This window comes from Echinops telfairi, unplaced genomic scaffold (genome assembly GCF_000313985.2).
Source record: "Echinops telfairi isolate 266 unplaced genomic scaffold, ASM31398v2 ScPeMD7_3;HRSCAF=10, whole genome shotgun sequence".
NCBI lineage: Eukaryota > Metazoa > Chordata > Mammalia > Afrosoricida > Tenrecidae > Echinops > Echinops telfairi.
This window is the reverse complement of record NW_022103899.1, coordinates 49,793,588-49,801,126: the sequence shown is the minus strand read 5'-3', so window position 1 is coordinate 49,801,126 and position 7,539 is coordinate 49,793,588. Positions and strand designations below refer to the sequence as shown.

Here is a 7,539-nt window from a genome sequence, read left to right as displayed (position 1 = left end):
GGATGTCTGTGCGAGCCATGATGCTAATGGGCTGTTTCCATGTGTCTTTCCATTTGTTTTCTCTCTTGTTTCCTGTGAACTGGGAGGGATGAAGAGTTGTCCATCAGAATGCTGCTCATGAACTTTTAAGACTCACCGAAGTAGGATATAGAACTCTATCTTTACGTTATGCCAATCAACCTTGGGATCCCCTAAGACAGTGGTCCTGATCCTCTAAGCCCAGCAATGCATTCCTTCGAGGTATTTAGTGATGTTTTTAGAGCTTTGCCCCCTATATGCTCCACCACATACCTGGATATATTTACAAATATGCAAATGTACTCTGTGAAACCTGTATAATTCCATTCTTCCTACTATTCAACCTACTTGCCTATCCATACATCTGCTCATAGATAAGAATTATTGAAAGATTCTGTTGCCTTTAACTCTTGCAAATCTCCCAGGGTCTTCCCCTGACTCCATCATTCTTTCTCCAGCCTCCCTCTTCTTGTTTATTGTCATTTCCACCACCCAAGTTAACACTTGTCTATTCTCTAGCCACTTTCCTCCCTTCCCTCACCTATCACCCCATCCAAATCTCCAGACTAAACTCACTGCTCTCAGGTCAATGCTAACTCATAGTGACCCCCTGAGCGGTTCTGAAACTATAGCTATGTAGGAGAGCAGAAAGCCCACTCTTTCTCCTGTGGAGCGACTGATGGTTTCAAACCGCCAATGACACAGGTCACAGCACAACTCGCAACCGCTACACCCCTGGGGTTCCATGAAAGAATGCTTCTCTCACTGTGAAAATATTGCTTGACTTTTCATAATCGTGTCTCATACAGTAGTCGTCCTTTAGGGATTGACTAATTTCACTCAGCCCAATGACCCAGGACCGTGCCGGTTTTCATTTAGGTGTGCACAGATAGGGTCCCTGTGGGTTGGAAGACAGCACCTCGCAACAACAACAACAACAACAGCGTCCTCCAGGCTAATTCATGTTCTGGGGAGTTTTGCAGATTCATTATTATTCGTTAACATCACATGATGTAATCCCTTTACATTCAGTGTAATTATCGACTGGTATGAATTTATTTATATCATTTTCTATATGGATGTTTTGGTTTGGTTTTTGTGGGGGTTTTTTCTCATTGCAAATACGTTATTTATTTAATAATCTTATTGGTGGGGCTCTTACAAATCTTTGGTGTGTGGGGACGGTTAATAGGAGTCTCCTACGAGAATTTCTTTTTTTTCTTTTTTGTTTGTTTTTTAATCATTTTAATGGGAGCTCATACAACTCTTATCACAATCCATACATACATCAATTGTATAGAACACATTTGTACATTCGTTACCCTCATCATTCCCAAAACATTTGCTCTCCATGTAAGACCCTGGCATCAGCTCCTTATTTTTCCCCCTCCCTCCCGCTCCCCCCTCCCTCATGAACCCTTGATAATTTATAAATTATTATTTTGTCATATCCTGCATTGTCCAATGTCTTCCTTCACCCACTTTTCTGTTGTCCGTCCCCATATGAAGATCCTTATAATCAGTTCCTGTGAGGTTTTTTTTTGTTTGGTTTTGGGTTTTTTTGTATAACAGAGTTTTATATAAAGGGTTAGTGCACATCTAGAAAACATCCCAACCCAGTGCTGCCCAAGCCCACAAATGGGTAAGTGCACATCAAGAAAACATCACAACCCGGTGCTTCCCCAGCCCATAAGTCCAACATTAGCCCATTTGTCCAACACCAATCCACAAAGTCCTCCTTCATCTCACAAAACAGAGGCAATGATGCCGACTGCAGGAGGAAAGCTGAATCAGTGAGCGTGTAAGCATCTCAGCACTGGAAGGCATCTCCACACGGCTGCTCCAGCACCCAGGGCTGCATCGGGGTAGGTCCATGTGGCTTCTCCATTTTTGTGGGTTTTTAATGGTGCTGCTGTTTTATTTTTCTGTGTTGAGTTCATTTTGCTTGTGGGTTTTCTTGCCATTATCTTCATTGCTATTGTTTTAGTGTTTATTACATCTTTATGACTTTCATCTTTTTATTTTGATGAGGTTTATTCATATTCCTTGCACTTACCTTGTGCTCTATGACCTTCTTCACATGTTTTAAACAGTCTATTCTGGAGGGAAATCTTCTTGACTTCCTCTCCATTTGGAGTTCTATAACTACACTAGTCTCTCTATTTCCTTTATAGTTGTCTTCATCAAAACTTGATATCTTTGGTTTTCTATTTTCACCCTTGAAAGTTTAATTTACTTTGGATACTTCCATATTTGAATTGAAATCTGGGTGATGCTTTTATGTCTGTTAATATTGTTGTCTACTGTTGCCTTTCTGTCCAGAGAAATTCTCTTAGAATTCACTATAAGATTGATCTGGATTGTATAAATTGCTCTCATTTATGTTCAGCTGGAATTGTCCTAATTTCACTGTCAGGTTTGAAGGATAATTTTGCTGTATATATGATCTTGGATGGTAATTTTTTATTTCAAAGTTTTATATATGCCATCCCATTATCTTGCATGTGTTGTCTCTGCTAATCAATGAGTGTTTAGGGTTATTGGTTCCCCTTGATTCCTGTCTCCCCTTGGGGAGGATAACAAAGAAAGAAAATAGAGAGAGAACAGCAAAACGAACTAATTTAAAAAGTAAGTGGGAAAAAACAATCAACTGCAAGAAAAAAATTAAGGAAGGAAAGAAATAAAACAAAACTAGAGCTGTAGGGGGGGAAAGGAAGAGGAAGAAGAAATAAAAAACTAGGAGAAAAGAGAAAAATGAAGGAGAGGAAAATAGAAACAAGGAAGACAAAAAGGAAAACAGAGAAAGAAAAAAGAAACATCAAGGTAAGCCAAAGAAAATAAAACGAAGAAAGGAGAAAATGGGGCTGGATATGGGACCCAGAGAGCAGAAAACTATAGAGGGTAAGGTACCCCATACGGTTTGTCACCCTCGACCAGCCAAGGATTTCATGGTATGGTGATGCAGGGTTGTGAAGCCCAGGGTTGGATGGAGCCCATGCCAGCCTGGTTATTGTCTGGGGTCATGAATCTAATCTGAAAGTAGTTCTTGCAGTGTCAGATGGTGGCTTGTTCCACAAGGAAGTCTTCTCAGACCTAGAGGACAGCTTGGGGACAGTGTAGATGGTCATGAAAGGTGTTTTTGCCCAACAGGCTGCTTGTCTAGAACTGCACTTGCTGTCATTCAGATGAGGCAGAGCTTGTTCACCAGACATGAGGGCAGATGCCAGGTGAGTAATCCATAGCAACAGGGCTCTGACCTCAGGCATGATATAAAGTGCCTGCCCCATGGATATCAAGAAATTGTTGTAAGGCTTAAGTGAAAACATAAATTCAAACTTAATTTGTAAATACTAACTGCTATGCAAATATATGATTTAAAATAATACATTTGAACACTTTTTCCAAAATATATGTGGTCAAATTGTATGCTTTCTCCTTACTCAATCAATCTGTATGCTGAACAAATGGCCCAAAGAGTAAAACTACATGAAGAAGAACAAGACATCAGAATTAGAAAAAGGCCTATTACCAACCTACAATATGTGGATGACACAATGTTGCTGGCCAAAAAAAAAAAGGTTGGTGTGAAGCACTTACCAATCTATTTCTTCATCTAAACATGAATATAATAGAAATTCCCACAATTGGACAGCCATCATGATACATGAAGGAAAAATTATGTTACAACTATTTTCTGTTATTTGACTCCATAATCAATGTTCATGGAAGCAGCAGTAAGGAACAACGCATCGCATTAGCCAAATCTGCTGCAAAAGACCTACTGAAAATTAGTCCGTCACAGAAGAGCCACACAGAAAGGATGCTAGGTCCAGGATGCAGTATATCATCAATGAAACACACAACTATCCTCTTTAACCTAGTTAGACATGCATATGCTCTTGTGTATAATTAAGATCATGTGATGCATGAAAGCCAAGATAGATAAACCTTCAGAAAGAGTAAAGGGAGTAATGGTTCCCTGAGAGTATGGGAAGAGGGGGTGGAGGGGATCCTGATAGCAGAGATGACTGCATAATCCCACTCAAGGGGACAAATAAAAGAACTGTAGGTGAATGGATATATTGGCTGGCATAAGTCACAGATAATAATAATAATAAACTATAACAAATATAACATAGCAGTAAGGGCTGGGGGATAGGGTGGGGGATGGAGGGGATAAAAGGGAGCTGATATCAAGGAGTTCAAGAAGAATGAAAATGTTTTGAAACTGATGGTGGCAACAATTGTATAAGCATGCTTGATCTAATTGAATTACCAATGGTTACATCTGTAAGAGCTTCCAATAAAATGATTCAAAATAATAATAAATAAAGTTTGGAAAAAATATATATCATTCTGTATACTAAGTTGCACCTGACCCAAGCCAGGGCCACTTCAATCACTTTCAATGCATATGTATGCAAAAACTGGACCATGGGAAAAGAACCAGGAAGAATTAATATGCCCAAGCTGTGGTGTCAGTGAAGCCTACAGGTTACAAATGTGATGCATTCCTAACTGTGCCTTTAAATCTTTCCGTGTAATCTGTAGTCCAATCAGAGCAGGTGCATACAATTCTTATTTAAGCTTACTTTAGAGCAGTGTTTCCCAAAGTGGGCAATACCACCCCTGGGGGGTGGGAGTCGGGTGGAACAATCCAAAGGAGGCTGCAAAAGCAGATACCTACACTTTAGCCTAGGTGATGGGCTACATACAGTACACATGTTTTTAATTGCCAGGAGCGTGCTGAGTAATCTTTTTTTCTTTTTTTATGAAAAGGGATAGTAGACCAAATAAGGTTGGGAACCTATGCTTAGAGCAAGAAAAAGCTTGAAAACTTTCCAATGAGTTGAAAGCTGTAGTGCATGCAGCAAGTGAAGGTGATTGTGAGGAAGGATCTGTTGCCATATGGCAAGTTTCTTCATCTCACAGCAAGGGCAAGTTTCTGTAACCTTTAAGAGCAGGCAGTAGTTATTTCTAAGACAGATGTACATAACCCGTGAACTGCCTGCACTGACTATACCCTGTAACCTGTCAGAGGAATAAACAACCCACTCTCAAAAGAACCAGAACACTCCCCAGACTCAGATGGCAAGACATGAGTTTATATACTTGGCATCCCTCCTCAGAAAAGATCAGTCACCCAAACAGGACATTATGTTTGGTACGTTAAAGGGTCCGCAAATCAGCCACCGCATGTAACATTTCCAGGAATTAAGTACCAAAGCTCTACTCCCCCAAACTTCAAGATGCACCTGGATTCACCAGCTGCACCTGTGAGCTTTCTCCATACACGTTCTTCTACCTTCAAGATAACTTTGTTTCAATACTCCTCCCCATCACAGACCTGGGTCAGAGCCAGACCTGGATACAGTGATAATATCAGTAACTGAATTACAGGTCAAAGTTACTGGGAAGCTCATCTGGCGGTGCGTGGATCTGGGCCTTGCTTCAACAGTGTTTGAATGGAGCCGCCCAGGGGGGTGAGGGGTGGGGGGGGTGTGTTTACCAATCATGAGCTCTCAGATCCATCAGAATTATTCAGCCATAGCTGTGGCCAGTGTCAACCATCTGGTCAACCTGCATCTGCTGGCCTCGAACACCTCACCTCTCTCTGGGCTTGTTTGTCAACGATGTGGCCTTGGAAGGCGTGGGACACTTCTTCCACGAGCTGGTGAAGGAGCAGCGGGAGGCGGCCGAGCTTCTCTGGAAGCTGTAGAGCCAGCATAGCAGCCACGGGCTCTCCCAGGATGTGGGATAGAAAAAGACTTTTCCCCAGCTTTGTATCTAAGACATGCCAAACATTAGAGGCTATTTGCCAGAATGGCGGGAGGTCAGATGCATTCAGCCTTCAGACTATCTGGTCCAACCACAAGAGGGGCCGACTCCCTACTGTTAAGGACAATGGATTACTTCTCACTGAAGGCTTTAGGCCAGGGGTCCTCAAAGTTTTTAAACAGGGGGCCAGTTCACTGTCCCTCAGACCTGTTGGAGGGCCAGACTATAGTTTTAAAAAAAACAACTATGAACAAATGCCTATGCACACTGCTCATATCTTATTTTGAAGTAAAAAATCAAACGCGGCAAAAACACCTGGTGGGCCGATAAATGTCCTCAGCGGGCCGCATGTGGCCCACGGGCTGTAGTTTGAGGAAGCCTGCTCTAGGCTATCAGACTACGGACAGTCCCTGTAGGTAGGGTTCACACCCTACTGTTAATGATTCCAATGGAGGGCCAGAGAACAGGTCAAACCCAGCTCAGTGTCATCGAAGATTAGGCTGCCTCCCTGTATCTGGGGTCCACCCATCTTGTCACATGTGTGCCCCCAACCCCTCCCTTACTTATTGCATGTACACCCCTAGATCATCCCCCTCTCATTACTGTATTACCTAAAGCACAACCCCTTCCTGTGGTGTATGTCTTCACCTGTAATTATGGGGCATGTAAGCCCCCCAAAGATATATAAGCCTTGGTTAGCAATAAAGAATCTCTCTCCCCACTTCTTGCTCGCTCCTGCAATTCCCACCTTCCACCTCCTCATGTGGACGACCGAGCGGGGCTGAGGTGAGCATGCTACCATGAAATGTGTCTGACTCCATTATTTCCATCTCTCTTCTATCTCTCTTATTTTCTATGACTTTACTATAATCTTTATTTATTAGCGCTGTACACCGCCTACCGGACCCATGATACTTTGTTAGGGGCTGGCTCCCCTGAAAGCAAGATGTGCAGATGCCACCCCAACATGAGTGGGACAAAACCCTGGACGCCACAGAAGCTGCCCTGGCCCTGGAGAAGACCCTCAACCAGGCCCTTCTGGACATGCAGGCCATGGGGTCCACTCACACAGAGCCCCATCTCGGTGACTTTCTGGAGAACCACTTCCTAGACAAGGAGATGAACCACCTCAAGAAGATAGGTGACCCCCTGACTAACCTCCGTAAGCTCGTCAGCCCCCAGGCCGGGCTGGGTGACCCTCAAACACCACTAGGTCTAGGCCCACCTACCTGGGAGAGGCCCTCTGCCTCCTCCTGCCAGCCTCAGCCCCTCTGCCTGAACCTGCACCACCCCCCTGGACCCCTCCCCCAAATGGAAACAATAAAGCTTCCTTTGCAGCAGCAAAAAAACAAGTTACTGGGAGTCCTATCCCTTTCCTCCCACAAAGCCTCCAGGCTCTTATGCAAATATTCCTGTCCTGTGAAGTATCCGTATCATTAGTTACCATAGAAGGTTTCCTTTATCTATAAATAAAGTTTTGATTCTCCATAATCTCCCCTCAATTTACAAGACAGTTGCATTCCTCATACATTGAGTACATATTAAAGCCATGCAGAAAAAGTAAAAACCACTTTTCACTTTATATAGAGAATCATCTCCAGTGTTTATATGTATACACATTTATATTGTGTACATTTATTATATTTATATATAAAATGGAGATAATGATAGGGTTAGCTCATTAAAACTCATTTTCCCATTTGGAAATGTGTAGCTTAACAGATGATTCATTTGTGCAGGACT

At 42.7% G+C, this 7,539-nt stretch overlaps 1 pseudogene; it reads left to right on the top strand.

Annotated features, from left to right (window-relative positions):
• Positions 1-5,532: 5,532 nt before the first annotated feature.
• Positions 5,533-7,539, top strand: part of LOC105978497 — a 3,354-nt pseudogene continuing 1,347 nt past the window's right edge.